We start from the raw sequence: 16,482 nt of genomic DNA, 5'->3' as shown, positions 1-16,482 counted from the left end.
TAAGAGAGGCAACTTCAGCCACAAGAATAGCCGTGGAGTACAGGAGTCGATGGCAGAGCGATAAATTGATCCCTGATAGATCGATAGCCTAGGACATAGCCTAAAACAAGGAAAAGCATTTGAATCCAGCAGAAATTAAGATAGTGCTGATTTTGACACTTAAAATAATTCCTAAGTGGATTTCAAATGTAAAGCTTTAAAATTAATGCTTTGTAACCAGCTGGTGCATATATGCTAATTAGGTGGTTATGCTGATTGTAAATTTTCTGTAATTAGGCATTTCTAGCTAAATATGTGGAACAAGTATATCTTTTATCAGAGGGGTAGCTGCGTTAGTCTGGATCTGTAAAAGCGGCAAAGAGTCCTGTGGCACCTTATAGACTAACAGACATATTGAGCTTTCATGGATGATTACCCACTTCGTCGGCTATATCCTTTTATGTTGATTAGCCAAGAGCTGGCATGACTAATGTCTAGTGGAAAATGCTAAGAGAGTTGAATACCAATTTTTTTCTGGCACTTTGGAGGTATTAATTAAAGTGATATAGAGTTCATTCTAGTAAGCGAAGCAAAGATTCCAGAGATCATTGTAACCAGAAGTCAGTCAGTAATATGGTGCTGTATTAGAGACTAGTAGGTTCTTATCTCAGCATTAGCATGGCTTAGGTTCAGTAGACACAAAAACTGTAAACTTTTAAGAAAGGTCTGTTCTTAATTAACTGATATCTTCCGCTTAAGAAAGTAAGCTACATTTACTAGCTCCTTCTAATACCTTTGATGATTTTTTTTTTCTTATCACCCATGATACCAGGTTAGTAACTGTTGCATCATGATGTTTGTTTCATTCTCTAATAGGAAGTCAGTTTCTTTGTGTATTAAAGTGCAATGTTTGGGAAGCCTGTTAACTCTAAAACACCAATGAGCATTGCAGCAACTAGTGCAACACTGTTGGGTTTTTAAAAGCTTTTTTTTTAAAAAAAAAAAATATATATATATATATATATATATAAGATTTAGTTGAGTAGGTGAAGTGACAGCTTTGGCTGGAGACACTTAGAAGGCATTGAATTGCGTAGGAACCATTGAATCATCAAGTACCTTTGACTTCCTAATAAAGGTAAAGTCACAAGTTTTGATGGGGCTCACATTTTTCATCTGAGAGAGTATTCAGCGACCCTGCCTTTATGAAATTGTATTACATAAATTTATTGTCAGTTTAATTTTTTATCTTAAATATGTAATAGTAATATTATGCTGAATGTCAGTGATTTCCCAAAAGAGCTGTACACAGAAGATGAAACATTCAGCTATATAATCGTAGGATGTCTACGCTAATCTCTGTCGTTTAACTTAGATGCAAAATAGGAAACCATCAAATGTTTACTTATGAGGAAACAATTATGTGAAATCATGACTTACCATAATCTGTGTAGCTAAGTGGTTGAAACACATTGCACTACTGAGACTGGAGTAGCTGGTTTAATTTTCTCCTATGGCATTTTCATTCTGTCCTGGTTATTTATGAGCAGCGGTGCTTAATGGGAGGAAAAGTGACTTTTGTTCTCTTCCCTAAGAGAGAACCTATATCAAAGCCCTCAGAAATAGAAATTGATTCCTTTCAGAAGTTGAAGGAAAGGAATAAGATTGTTATTGAGTTTCTTAACGATTGGAGTAGCAGTGCCAAAACCTGCATGATTAAATGGTGGATTTTTTTAAGGTTGGGGGTGGGCTCTTGGTGGTGCTCAAGGTGAGAGAATAGTGGACAAAACAGAACTGTGAATGGATTCACATTGAGATTTGCATTAGGATAGGTTTTTAGCTGTTTCTAGCTTGTCAGACACTTGCTGTAACTAAATCCTGTGTGTATTTGGAGGAGGGGTTATTCCATGAGATTTACTGTAGGAGGCTTAACATTTGAGAAAGCTGTTTACAATGTGTCTGAAATAGTCTCCACTGTGTCCTCTACCCTCTATTATCTGTTTACTGCTCAGATAAGGAGGTGGAATAGATTGCTGGCCTGTTTCTGAACTCTGCTTAATGAATGGTTGCTATGCGCATTGCATCTCAATCAGTTTAATCCTCAAGATGTCATTTACAGGTCTGCTCTTTGTGAGGGCCAGAACTATGCACTTTCAAACTGTACTGGCCAGAATTTGCTGGCAAAGCAGCCTGGAATTGCTTGTTCAAGAATTGGGTGGGGGTGTGTGTGTGTGTGTGTATATGTATATATATATGTGTGTATATATGTTGCTGAGTGATCCAGTTTTAAAGTGCCTGGTGTCACAGGGCCATCATTTCATGGACATGTGCTAGATTAGGTATCCAGTGATAAATAAGAGATGACAATGTCATCAGTGTCTTTCCTAGATCAGTTTAGTATATAGTTTACTTGTTTGACATTAGATTAAGATGAAGTAAAAGAATTCCTTATTTTAAAATTTTGACTGCTTTCTGTCTTGTTAAAGTTTTTATATTTTGGCTGAATTAGCTAGAGCAGTTTTTTGGGGTTAACTTTTAATACTGTTAAACTGAGGAAAAAGTATTCTCTAACATGTCTGAGAAAATAGGACACTGCAAAATACTGGCATAAATAATCAATTCCCCCAGTTTCACAGGCAGATTCTTAAATTGGGAGAAAGTCCATGGAACCAGGATTCAGGAAAGTTATGTTGTTGTGTATTACGTAAATGTCTTATGCTGGCGGTATAGAGCAAAGAAAAGTAGTTTCCCAACATGGTTAAACTTTAACAGGCCTGTTAAAAAATAAAATACAAAGGCACTCTTTTTAAATAGATTTTCCGTGATAAATATACATCTTATTGCAAATAAGAATGTCACTCTTTGCATGAGCTATCTTCCTTTTGCATGGAAGATTTCCTTTAAATTCTGCATGATAGGAGTGTGATCTACTGTTAGTGCAAAGTGAAGAGTAAACAGTAGTGGAAAATGCTTTGGATTTGTTGAATATTAAATGCACTTTGGTAACATTGATAGACACTGCACATTGAAATGAGATCTGAGTTTGTTGCATAATTATATTACAAATTGCACATGAAAAGTTAAGGTAGGAACTTAGTAGGCCTTACATGAGTTAGACATATTTTAGGCATAAATGAAAGCAATATAAAAGCTGCTGCAGAAGTTAATGTGAGCCTCTTGAAACTGAAATTTTGAAAATGATTTGAAATAGTTTTGACTAAAGTGAGATCAGTATATTTAAAAAAAATCACAAGGTGCGCTTCTCCAAATGGAGTATATGCAGTCTCCTGTATCACCAGCAAAACCAAGGCAGCACTTGGAGTTTCACTGTAGGAAGGAAAAAGTCTTCTAAACAGAATGGTGTGAGATCAGAGTGCTTTTTATGCAAGTGAAGATTTTATTACATGCTGTGGATTGAGGGCCTGTCTGTAAAATACAGCACAGGAGTGTTAAAATCAGATTGTAAAAAACAGAAAATTTGCCTAACCTGTCCTTCAGATGGCTGAAATGGGCAAGAAACACCTGGAATTTAGAAAAAAGAACAGGAGGACTTGTGGCACCTTAGCGACTAACCAATTTGAGCATAAGCTTTCGTGAGCTACAGCTCACTTCATCGGATGCATTTAGAGAATTGCAGTACTGGTGCAATACTTTGGGAACAGGGTTTCTTCTTCATGACATTGCTTCTGCACATCTCCACTGTGAGATTGTCTCCTGCTCCGTGGGGACAGACCCCATTTCAAAGCAGCTAGCTGTTGGAAGAATGTGTGCCTGTCACAGTGCTCCAGCATCCTAGAAACAAAAGTGCAAAAGTCCCCACATCCATCTATACCCCCATTCCTGCCTTGAGAGAATGGACACTGAGCCTCATCTTCTCCCTACGTTGGGATTTATGTCAGTATTGTGTAGACAAATACTTCACATCCCCAGTACAAAGTTTGATCAATGTGTATATTCAAAATCATAACCTGGGAATATGTGGGATTAAAATTTTGGTTCTCAGTTGTATGAGGGCACATGCTCCTTCTTGCACCTCTATTGAAAGACCCTTCCCTTCCAACTGTAGCAAATGCTGGGAGAGATTCAAATCTGTACGCTTTGGTGACGGGTCTTCCTTGTACAAATTTTCTAGGGATTAAGTTCTAAAATCCTATTCCAAAATCTTGACTCTGGTGGCCTCCAAATTTCCTTTAAAGCAAACACTTTGCTGAGCCTCTTGATCTTCCTTGTTAGACTTGGTGGAGCCCCTTGAATATGAAGAAGGCTATTGGGTTATTTCCTTGGCAGTAGAAAGTTTTTTAAATCCTCAATTTTATTATGGTGTATAATTAGAGAAAAGAGCCAGTACTTTTCAGTCCAGATACACTCTAAACAGATCCATTTTTGATACAGATGGTCTCTGCTTAGTGAAGATCCTATATGAGAAGAACTTAAAGCTCTTTCTACGGGAGGAGTGGATAACAGCTTCTTTATTATCTTTTTGTTGTGTGCCATTTGTTGAGATAGCTATATTTGATTCCCACCTTTCCAAAGCATCACTCTGTCAGTATTCATCACAAATCCCATTGAATGCTTCATTCTAGGAGAAAATGTTCGCGTCTCTTTTCAACTAACAGTACTCAGCCCTTTTCCTAAAGATTGTCACCGCTAACTGGTATCTCGCAGAGGGATCTGTGCAGAGCACTATCATAGAATATCAGGGTTGGAAGGGACCTCAGGAGGTCATCTAGTCCAACCCCCTGCTCAAAGCAGGACCCAATCCCCAATCAAATCATCCCAGCCAAGGCTTTGTCAAGCCTGACCTTAAAAACTTCCAAGGAAGGAGATTCCACCACCTCCCTAGGTAACGCATTCCAGTGTTTCACCACCCTCCTAGTGAAAAAGTTTTTCCTAATATCCAACCTAAACCTCCCCCACTGCAACTTGAGACCATTACTCCTTGTCCTGTCCTCTTCTACCACTGAGAATAGTCTAGAACCATCCTCTCTGGAACCACCTCTCAGGTAGTTGAAAGCAGCTATCAAATCCCCCCTCATTCTTCTCTTCTGCAGACTAAACAATCCCAGTTCCCTCAGCCTCTCCTCATAAGTCATGTGTTCCAGACCCCTAATCATTTTTGTTGCCCTTCGCTGGATTCTCTCCAATTTATCCACATCCTTCTTGTAGTGTGGGGCCCAAAACTGGACACAGTACTCCAGATGAGGCCTCACCAATGTCGAATAGAGGGGAACGATCACGTCCCTCGATCTGCTCGCTATGCCCCTACTTATACATCCCAAAATGCCATTGGCCTTCTTGGCAACAAGGGCACACTGCTGACTCATATCCAGCTTCTCGTCCACTGTAACCCCTAGGTCCTTTTCCGCAGAACTGCTGCCTAGCCATTCGGTCCCTAGTCTGTAGCTGTGCATTGGGTTCTTCCGTCCTAAGTGCAGGACCCTGCACTTATCCTTATTGAACCTCATCAGGTTTCTTTTGGCCCAATCCTCCAATTTGTCTAGGTCCCTCTGTATCCTATCTCTGCCCTCCAGCGTATCTACCACTCCTCCCAGTTTAGTATCATCCGCAAATTTGCTGAGAGTGCAATCCACACCATCCTCCAGATCATTTATGAAGATATTGAACAAAACTGGCCCCGGGACCGACCCCTGGGGCACTCCACTTGACACCGGCTGCCAACTAGACATGGAGCCATTGATCACTACCCATTGAGCCCGACAATCTAGCCAACTTTCTACCCACCTTATAGTACATTCATCCAGCCCATACTTCTTTAACTTGCTGACAAGAATACTGTGGGAGACCGTGTCAAAAGCTTTGCTAAAGTCAAGAAACAATACATCCACTGCTTTCCCTTCATCCACAGAATCAGTAATCTCATCATAGAAGGCGATTAGATTAGTCAGGCATGACCTTCCCTTGGTGAATCCATGCTGACTGTTCCTGATCACTGTCCTCTCGTGTAAGTGCTTCAGGATTGATTCCTTGAGGACCTGCTCCGTGATTTTTCCGGGGACTGAGGTGCGGCTGACTGGCCTGTAGTTCCCAGGATCCTCCTCCTTCCCTTTTTTAAAGATTGGCACTATGTTAGCCTTTTTCCAGTCATCTGGGACTTCCCCCGTTCGCCACGAGTTTTCAAAGATAATGGCCAATGGCTCTGCAATCACATCCGCCAATTCCTTTAGCACTCTCGGATGCAACTCGTCCGGCCCCATGGACTTGTGCACATCCAGCTTTTCTAAATAGTCCCTAACCACCTCTTTCTCCACAGAGGGCTGGCCATCTACTCCCCATGTTGCGATGCCCAGCACAGCAGTCTGGGAGCTGTCCTTGTTAGTGAAGACAGAGGCAAAAAAAGCATTGAGCACATTAGCTTTTTCCACATCCTCTGTCACTAGGTTGCCTCCCTCATTCAGTAAGGGGCCCACACTTTCCTTGGCTTTCTTCTTGTTGCCAACATACCTGAAGAAACCCTTCTTGTTACTCTTGACATCTCTTGCTAACTGCAGCTCCAGGTGCGATTTGGCCCTCCTGATTTCATTCCTACATGCCCGAGCAATATTTTTATACTCTTCCCTGGTCATATGTCCAACCTTCCTCTTCTTGTAAGCTTCTTTTTTATGTTTAAGATCCGCTAGGATTTCACCATTAAGCCAAGCTGGTCGCCTGCCATATTTACTATTCTTTCGACTCATCGGGACGGTTTGTCCCTGTAACCTCAACAGGGATTCCTTGAAATACAGCCAGCTCTCCTGGACTCCTTTCCCCTTCATGTTAGTCCCCCAGGGGATCCTACCCATCCGCTCCCTGAGGGAGTCGAAGTCTGCTTTCCTGAAGTCCAGGGTCCGTATCCTGCTGCTTACCTTTCTTCCCTGTGTCAGGATCCTGAACTCGACCATCTCATGGTCACTGCCTCCCAGATTCCCATCCACTTTTGCTTCCCCCACTAATTCTTCCCTGTTTGTGAGCAGCAGGTCAAGAAAAGCTCCCCCCCAGTTGGCTCGTCTAGCACTTGCACCAGGAAATTGTCCCCTACGCTTTCCAAAAACTTCCTGGATTGTCTATGCACCGCTGTATTGCTCTCCCAGCAAATATCAGGAAAATTAAAGTCACCCATGAGAACCAGGGCGTGCGATCTAGTAGCTTCTGCGAATTGCAGGAAGAAAGCCTCATCCACCTCATCCCCCTGGTCCGGTGGTCTATAGCAGACTCCCACCACTACATCACTCTTGTTACTCACACTTCTAAACTTAATCCAGAGACACTCAGGTTTTTCTGCAGTTTCGTACCGGAGCTCTGAGCAGTCATACTGCTCCCTTACATACAGTGCTACTCCCCCACCTTTTCTGCCCTGCGTGTCCTTCCTGAACAGTTTATAACCATCCATGACAGTACTCCAGTCATGTGAGTTATCCCACCAAGTCTCTGTTATTCCAATCACGTCATAATTCCCTGACATCACCAGGACCTCCAGTTCTCCCTGCTTATTTCCAAGGCTTTGTGCATTCGTATATAAGCACTTGAGAGAACCTGCTGATCGCCCCTCATTCTCAGTATGAGGCAGGAGCCCTCCCCTCACAGACGTTCCTGCCTGTGCTTCCTCCCGGTATCCCGTTTTCCCACTTAGCTGAGGGCTTTGGTCTCCTTCCCCCGTTGAACCTAGTTTAAAGCCCTCCTCACTAGGCTAGCCAGCCTGCTCGCAAAGATGCTCTTCCCTCTCTTCATAAGATGGAGCCCGTCTCTGCCCAGCACTCCTCCTTCATGGAACACCATCCCATGGTCAAAGAATCCAAAGCCTTCTCTCCGACACCACCTGCGTAGCCATTCGTTGACTTCCACGATTCGACGGTCCCTGCCCTGGCCTTTTCCTTCCACGGGGAGGATGGACGAGAACACCACTTGCGCCTCAAACTCCTTTATCCTTCTTCCCAGAGCCACGTAGTCCGCAGTGATCCGCTCAAGGTCATTCTTGGCAGTATCATTGGTGCCCACGTGGAGAAGCAGGAAGGGGTAGCGATCCGAGGGCTTGATGAGTCTCGGCAGTCTCTCCGTCACATCACGAATCTTAGCCCCTGGCAAGCAGCAGACTTCTCGGTTTTCCCGGTCAGGGCGGCAGATAGATGACTCAGTCCCCCGGAGGAGAGAGTCCCCAACAACCACCACCCGCCTCCTTCTCTTGGGAGTGGAGGTCGTGGAACCCCCCATCTCAGGACAGTGCATCTCATGCCTTCCAACCAGCGGGGTCTCCTTCTGCTCCCTTCCCTCAGACGTATCATCTGGTCCACTCTCCGCATTAGTACCTGTGGAGAGAACATGAAAGCGGTTAGTTACCTGTGTCCGTGTTGCTGAAGCCCGGACATTCCCCCTTCTTCTTCTGGAGGTCACATGTTGCCAAGCTTCTTCACTGGCCTCTTGGCTCCGCTGTGCAACCTGCTCTAAATCTTTAGAGCTTTGTGCCCATAGAAGCATATCACAAAGGAATAATAGGTTACTTATTGAAGTACTCCTTGGTTTCGAACTTGTTCCCTCTGCATATCCCCACTGACTCTTCCCCCTCTATTGGAGATTTAAAAGGTGTGCCCTTGCCTCCAGAATGCTGGAGCAACATGTTTCCTTGTCTGTGTGTATCCGTCTTTTGTTTCTTGTCTTTTACTTAGGTTGGAGCGTTCCGGAGTAGGCACTGTCCTATTGTGCTGTATCCAAACAGAACCTAGCACAGTGGGGTCCTGATCCATGACTGGGGCTCCCAGGTGCTATGGTAATAGAGATAATGTGTTCGTTCGGTGTTTGCTTTGAAATGGGTTCTATTGGCAGATCATGCACTGTCAGAGGGGATCAATGGAGACAACACATTTAAAAAATAAGTTACTTTACTTCTTTAGTTTCCCTTCACGCCTCTGAAAATAGCTTATCCCACATTGTATCTGAGCTACCTTGATTTGTTTAGTGAGTCTGTATCTCTAGGATTCAGTTCCATCAAATTTTTTCTCACTATGTTTATATGAAGTATGAGGAAGTTCTTTCAGAACTGCTCTGATTTCTAGTTTTACAATTTTACGATCTCTTGATCTGCTCTGGGAGTCAGCACCTGAACACCTTTTGTCTTACTCCCGGGAAGTATTGCATCTTGTTCCTTCCTCTTTAACAACAAATGCAATTTATGCTGTCTTTTATCTATGCCTTACGACATGGAAAAGGAGCAAGACTCTTAAGTAGTGGGAAACAGACTTACATGCTTAATGGAAATATTTTAGCCTTTAAATTCAAGTCAACATAAGGAATATAAACTGCTGTCTTCTGTGTTGATCGTGTAATGAGTCAGTTCTGGTGATACAACTTTCGATTTCAGACTTTAACTTACCTACTTAAGGTTGGCTAAGCACATCAGTAGTTAATACTGTCATAAAATTTGCTTTAATGTCAAGCGTTTTCTCTTAAATGAAAGCTTTTAGCATATATCAACTGTAGAAAGCAACATTATATTTGAGAAAATAGCATTCAGTAGTCTCTAAGCACTTTATTTTTGCCTGCTTTGTAAGCAGCTAACAGGTGTCCAAACTGAAATATACAAATATGGTAATTCACTATGCATTTGAATGTGGCACAGTAGTGCAGGCAGAGGTGAGAGATTGTTGCCATCCAAATGGTTTATGTAACATTCTGGGTTCCATTTCTAATGCTCCAAAAAAAACAATTCTAAATTTAGTTGTGTAAGGGCACATCTGTTAATTTCCAGCCGAGTTGTATCATAGGTTAAGGAGCTCCAGGTAAACCATAAAGCACATATTTCTGCCAGGCTGGATAAGAATTCTGATTAGTGTCATCCTTTTCAAAATCAGGACTGCGTTTGACAGCATTCTTGAATTTTGTTGTGTGCATTACTTTTCCAGAATATTGCTTTAATCAGTCTCTCTCTCTTTGCATTAAAGAAGCAGATTCAGCTATTCAAAGCAAATTGATAATTGCTTTTCATTAAAGGTACGAGTGCCAGAGAGTTGAGCATGTCTTCCAAGAAAAAACATTGATAAAAGCTCTACAGAAGTTATAATTAATCACATAGTTATAAGCCATATGAATGCAGTTCAATGAAAGTGGAAGATTTTACCTTTCCACCACATTGAGAGAGAGTTTTGCAGGCAGGTCAGTTTCTTTGTGGTCAGATTTGCCTGGAGGTTAATATTAGGAGCTAGTGTTGGTGGGGTCCATAAGTGGTGCTCTTTCTCAGTCAGTACTGGACCAGTGCCCTTGCATAGTGCTGAGACTCAGAGGTTGTGCGTTTCTGGAGGCATCTCCCTTTATAAGAGATGTAAAATAGTGGTCTTAATTTCTTTGGTTTGTTACATCCCAGATTATTGGGAGCTTTGCAAATTAATGCACTGAGGTCCTGTAATATCTAGGCTACAGCTGTAATTATTATGTTGGGGCATTTGTCAAATGTGACACTATTTGGCTTTGGTCCCACACACCCTGCCCACCTTTCTTTTCCAGGTTATAGCATAGTTACATAGTTATAGTTTGATTCTGTCTACACATAATTTGTTGTCAGAACTTGAAAAAAACTACTGACCAAAGGTGAGTAGGAAATTTTATCTGGTAAGTGGGAAAGCTTCAGAGGAATTTAAGCTTTCTCTCTGCAACCACAAATTTCTTTCTAATGAGAATCTGCATCAGGTCATACTCTGAAGTTCTGCCTTCCTGAGTCTACAGACAGAAATTTCTGGCTCTGCTAATACTTTGGGCTTCCAAAAGTCTCTTACATGTTCTGGGCAGTTTCACTGTTGCTGTTCTGAACTGTGGGTAACAGTGAAACTGGCAAGAAGAAGCAGGTCTGTTCTGCTCCTGGGGAAATCTTCAAATACAGAGACCCTTGCTCAGGGTAGCTAGGAGGTGGTAGGGGTGTGTGTGTGTATGTGTGCCCTTTTTTCCTATTCAGAAGTTTTAGAGGGTGGCCTTCCTGTTTCTCAGAAACTTATTAAATGGAGGCTGTTATGAAAAATAGGTCTGGGCTTAACACCGTGGTAGGACCCTCAGCACCTTCACCCTTCCCAATAGCTGAAGGCAGGAGGCTGCTCCTAAAACTTCCTGGTGGTGGTCCACCCCTCTTGTATCACACTTTGACTAGCAGGTGTCTAGCAAAGTTTACTACTACTGAGAATACTTGTGTAGCAACTTCCATTTGAGGGTCTCGGAGCACTTTCCATATACTAAGCCTCACCACTTGCCCTATGAAGTAAGAAAGTATAGATTCCAAGGCCAGGAGAGACCACTCTGATTATCTAGTCTGACTTCCTGTATAATGCAGGCCAAAGAACTTCCCAAATAATTCCTAGAACATCCCCATTTTATAGGTGGAGAAATAGCTGTAGAGAAGGTGTCTCACCCAAAGTCACACAGGATGTCTGCAGCAGAGCAAGGAATAAAACCTAGATCTGCAGTCTTGTACCTTAATCACAAGTCTACTGTTCCTCCCACCCAAGAAACTACTGCATTGTAATTGGGTTACAGTTGTATGGCAGCTGGGACCTTAAATTCAATACTAACATAATTTAATACTGAAGCAACTATCAACTTTATTGAACGTGTCCACATGCCACAGGCATTATAAAGGTGCAGGAGTGCCTTTCTAACTAAGGCTGCACTTGGCTTTTCATTTTGTTTTATATGGAGACTAGTGTCTCCTCCCCAAATGTACAGTACATAATCTGTACTGGATAAAAATTGGATTTTCTGTTTATTTTCAACTAGATCTATTGTTTGGTTTAAGTTAAGATTAATTTAAAAACTAGGAGAGTTTGTTCCTTCTGCAGTGTCTGGCTACCAAATGGCTGGCTCATTTTTCACATTTTACATATAGTTAAAACTTCTTGCCTGTTGGTTTGAATGTACATTCTGAAGAAATTTGGTTAAAATTAAGCACAGGAAAATAATCATTAATGATCTGTCATCTTATAGTCACAATTTTCCTTACTCAGGGTGGCTACCGTTTCCCAACACTTATGGTGAGTAAACTGAAGCTACCCAATGCAGGCCAAGCTAGTCACACCGTGAGTAAATTTTATCATTTTGTTAATGAGTTTTTAAAAGAAAAAACTGGAACAAACAGGGATTGTCGTATGCAGCCACCAGGACCGCCCCACTTCCAATATGATTCAAGATCAGGGTTTGAATCCTGGACCTTCAGTTCACCATATTAATCATCTGTTCCTTCAACTACAAGAGTAACATGTCTTGTGTGGAGCAGCCATTAGAGAGAAATATCACACACCATTTGCTAATGGCTTACACAACTATTTGCTTGATAGCAGTAGATTGCTGGGAATTGGAACTCCTGGTTCTATTCCCAGCTTTAGAGGGGAGAGTGGTTAGTAGTTAGAGCAGGGGAGACTGAGACATAGGAGTTTTGACTCTGGGAGTGGAGTGAAGAAATATTACACACAACACAGCTATGTTCCTTACAATAAAATACAAATCCTTAATTACAGCCTCATGCTTTTCCCATAAACACAGCACAGTTAACCTCTGCACATATGTTTGCTAATGTTGCTGGGGTTGTAATTGAGTTTTGCATTAGACTGTAAGGGAGATTAATGTGTAGTATGTTTCTTTATCGCTTGCCGGCAGAAATAAGTTCCTTGTGATGATGCAGAATCTTTCTCTGTCTGTGAAAATATGCTATGTAGGAATTACGATGCGGTTAAGAGGTTTCCCATAACTTGATATTTTCTTCCTTTTTAAGGTTTGCATTGAGCAGATGTTACACTTTAACCAATCTTAATCCATTTCTTATGGAATTATTTAGCTTCCAATAACTTCCACAACTTGGTAGGTGCTGTGCAAACATCTGTGAAACAGTGACATGATCCCTGCCCTGAAGAAGATGGATGCCTTTTGTTGTTTCAAAGATCTGGTCAGGAATATGGAGGGCATTTTCCTGGGATATTGTGTTAGTCATTGAAGAGCCTTTGTGACATCTTTTAAGAGTAGGGAATTTAGCCTACTGTTCTGGCCAACTTCTGATTTTGATAACTGCACTCTGCCTACCTACATTACCCCACTACCTTGGATACAGTTTCCTTCCGTGTTCTGTCCCCAGCTCTGCCACTTACTCCAAAGCCTCAGCTGATCCGTTTGTGTAATAGGGCGCCCATCACTGTAGTATAGAGGACCTTGCAAACTTTAACTTATCCTCTCATACCTGACAAGATAGAGATTATCCCTTGTATAAATGACAGTCGAAGCACAGAGTGACTAAATGACTTGCCTAAGATCACGTGGCAGAACCAGGATTTATACCCAGGTCTCATGAGTCCAGTCCAGAGTCTTAATTACAAGACCAGCCTTCCTTCTATTTAATTTTTGTCTTGATTTTATGTATCTGTAAAATGGAATATGCGCAATTCATGGCTGTCTCAGGGTGGTTGGGAGGCCGAAGTAGTGTTTGTAAGGTTCGTTGAGGTGCCTGGGTGAAGGACAAAGAGTTAATAATTAAAATTGGAAGTAAGCTGTAAAGGGGTGGAACCATATTCTGGTCTGTTGGCTACAAAAATGCAAAATATAAATGGGCCAACCAGCAGAAATTAAGTTAAAACATATTTAGTGAGAAGCATTGTTAATGGCTTTATTTTGGCCCAACTAACCAGGTATTAGTGGAAATGCATGGTGATTTGCAATGGGGAAGCCACACAAGCAATTTCATGTTTGTCCACATTGTTGCTAACAGCTTCCTTTGCAGAGTACAAGCAGGAGTAGGCTTCTTGCCAGCAACAGCGTCATTCAGATTAGGGCTTTAGTTCAATTATGTCTAATTAACATTTATTGCAGATAGCAGTGATAATTACTTCCAAGTCAGTTTGTTGGCGGTGGTTATCCCAAGGCTAAAGTACAAGTTGGACGGATTTTAATAACTGAAGTGATGCATTGCTCTTCCTTTTTTTTTTTTTAAGACCTCATTTATACCAAAGGCCAGAAGCTATGTAAAACTCCATTTTACAATTAAAACCTACTGTTCTACTCTTCAGCAGATGTGCAGTGCTGTATTTTAAGATCTAATAAGACCAACCTAAAATGGTTTTTTATATTCAAAAATCATATACTGGAACGTGCTGCTTTATCACAATAAAATGGATTTGATGGTACTGATGTCATTCACAGTAATGCATACCTGTTATGAGATTATAGGTGCAATATTTTAGTCTTTTGGCTGAATTTGAACTTCTGTTCAAAATTACAGATATTGATTTGAAGCCAGGTAGCCCTTCCTGACAGCTTTCAAGTCCAAAAGGATTGTAATGTTGCCAGTGTTTTGTTTCGTGAACTCTTACTTTAAAGCCCCTTAGTTTTCTGTTTCGAGTGTTGTTTTCAGTGGGTTGGGAAAAAGGGCAAGAAGTGGATCCATATACATTTCAATTTCTTCTTTCTTGCTTTTCAAACTAACTAATTTTGTTGCCCGACTAACATTATAAATGGTGGTCAGCCTAAAAGGTGAAATGGTTTATAAGCAAAACCTTAATTAAACTGCAAGGAGCAAAATTGATTTTATTGACGCTCTTAGAGAGATCTAGAAGAGGACCTTCTTGATTCAGACAATCAAAAAACTTTATATTGGTAGAAGCTGATAGGACATTTCAGCTCATACAAAAGGCAGCTCTCCGCTGTTCACTCCTTCTCTACTCCCCATACACTTGCTAGAGTGATTTATTGCCATATCAAGAAAAGCCTCCTCCTCTGTAACATTACTTTGCAATTTTTGATTTATAAAATATTAAAAGGTTGTTGCATGTGTTGTCTGTGAATACAGTGCTGGTTTGATAGTTTAGTTATGAAAAATAGTTAGATATGTCAAATATATTGTTCCTCTAGCAGGTTACAGCAGAGATACTACACAAGAATGTTTCCTTGTGGATTCCCAGAAATGGAGGGATGGTGGAAAATGGGAGAAGGGGAGAGCAGGAAGTCTGGGAGATATGCTGATGATATCAGTCTAGACTTTCAGAGTAGCAGCCGTGTTAGTCTGTATTCGCAAAAAGAACAGGAGGACTTAGAGACTAACCAGTTTATTTGAGCATAAGCTTTCGTGAGCTACAAGTGATGGAACTGACTGAAATGCAATAAGTACCAACGTTGACTAGCGGGGGTGGTGTGTGGTATGAGTGTATGCTCTTAAAATGTAATACACACCAAGTGGCGCTGCATTATGAAAGGAGACAAAAACGTAACACCTAACTAATACCACTTAGATATGCTGATTCTTAAATCACTGGCCTTCTCAAACTGACGCTTGTAATGCCCTGACCTTTTTGAAAATACAGAATTTTTCCTTTCAGTATTGTGTGAATTATGTAAACAATTCCTGCCCGTGTAATTGGTATGAATGTGTTCAGGAGAACATAATATATACTTCAAAAACTAGACTATGGGTTACTTTGGGAGAGCAAAAAAGGAATCAGAGTAGCAGCCGTGTTAGTCTGTATCCGCAAAAAGAAAAGGAGGACTTGTGGCTCCTTAGAGACTAACAAATTTATTTGAGCATAAAGTTTCGTGAGCTACAGCTCACTTCATCGGATGCATCTGATGAAGTGAGCTGTGAAGCTTATGCTCAAATAAATTGGTTAGTCTCTAAGGTGCCACAAGTCCTCCTTTTCTTTTTGCAAAAAAGGAATGAGCTTCAGTGGTCTGTAGTTTTGTCTTTAGTGTCTTAACTGGGAGTAAACAAGACAGTTCTGCTAGAAGCATGAAAATCAGCTTGCATTCAGTTATGTTTGTAACAGGCACTTACATATGGTTGTACCAAAGCAACTTTACAACCCTAGTTTGTCCTGGAGCATTTTTTCAGGCTGAACTTACAGTTATGCAGAGTGTATTTGGGATTTTGTCATAATCATAATGCATTGTTACTATTTATTAAATTTAATGCAGTTTCTATATGAATAAGGGGAAGAAGTGAAGCACGTCCCTGAGCCATAAGTACTTAAAGCCCTCAGAAGGCTTAAGGGACCCCAGGGTGCTGGAAACTTTAAATAGTTTTGAGCTTTTCTTTTGTGTGGGTAGTTTCTGTTGCCTTCTCAAATCTCTGAGCTTTGTGACCTCAGTAGTGAAGGTCTATAGTTAATCCTGGAATTTCAAACATGCATGTTTATTTTCATGAGTCTAAAGTTAGACTTCACCAGCTTACTTTTTTCAAAATCAGACCTGTTTCTCATTTCATTGGCCTATGTCAGTTTTGTGGGGACCATTTCCTTTGCCTGCTTGAGAGTTTCAGGCAGTATGGTATGTTTGAAAGGTCAGCAAAAACTTTTAATTTGAGCATGTGATCTATTTATTTAGTGGCAGAACACGTAAATTAGAGTAATGGGACTTTATTTCTAGCACTGGGCTGTTACGAACAAGTAATTTACTTTATGCTGTACAAGATACCAGAGGCATCTGTGTTCCCTGATAGAACTGCTGCCTCTGAAGTTTGCTATTTTCTGGTTGATAAGCATAGAATTTTCTTGAAATTTTAAG

At 41.2% G+C, this 16,482-nt stretch overlaps 1 protein-coding gene across 3 annotated transcripts in view; it reads left to right on the top strand.

Annotated features, from left to right (window-relative positions):
• The window catches only part of FAM222B (family with sequence similarity 222 member B), a 49,882-nt gene that overhangs the window by 13,487 nt on the left and 19,913 nt on the right, over window positions 1-16,482 (top strand). The window lies entirely within an intron of this gene.

The sequence above is a fragment of the Natator depressus genome, chromosome 17, assembly GCF_965152275.1.
Source record: "Natator depressus isolate rNatDep1 chromosome 17, rNatDep2.hap1, whole genome shotgun sequence".
Lineage (NCBI taxonomy): Eukaryota > Metazoa > Chordata > Testudines > Cheloniidae > Natator > Natator depressus.
The sequence above is the reverse complement of the archived record's forward strand: the minus strand, read 5'-3'. Positions and strand labels throughout refer to the sequence as shown.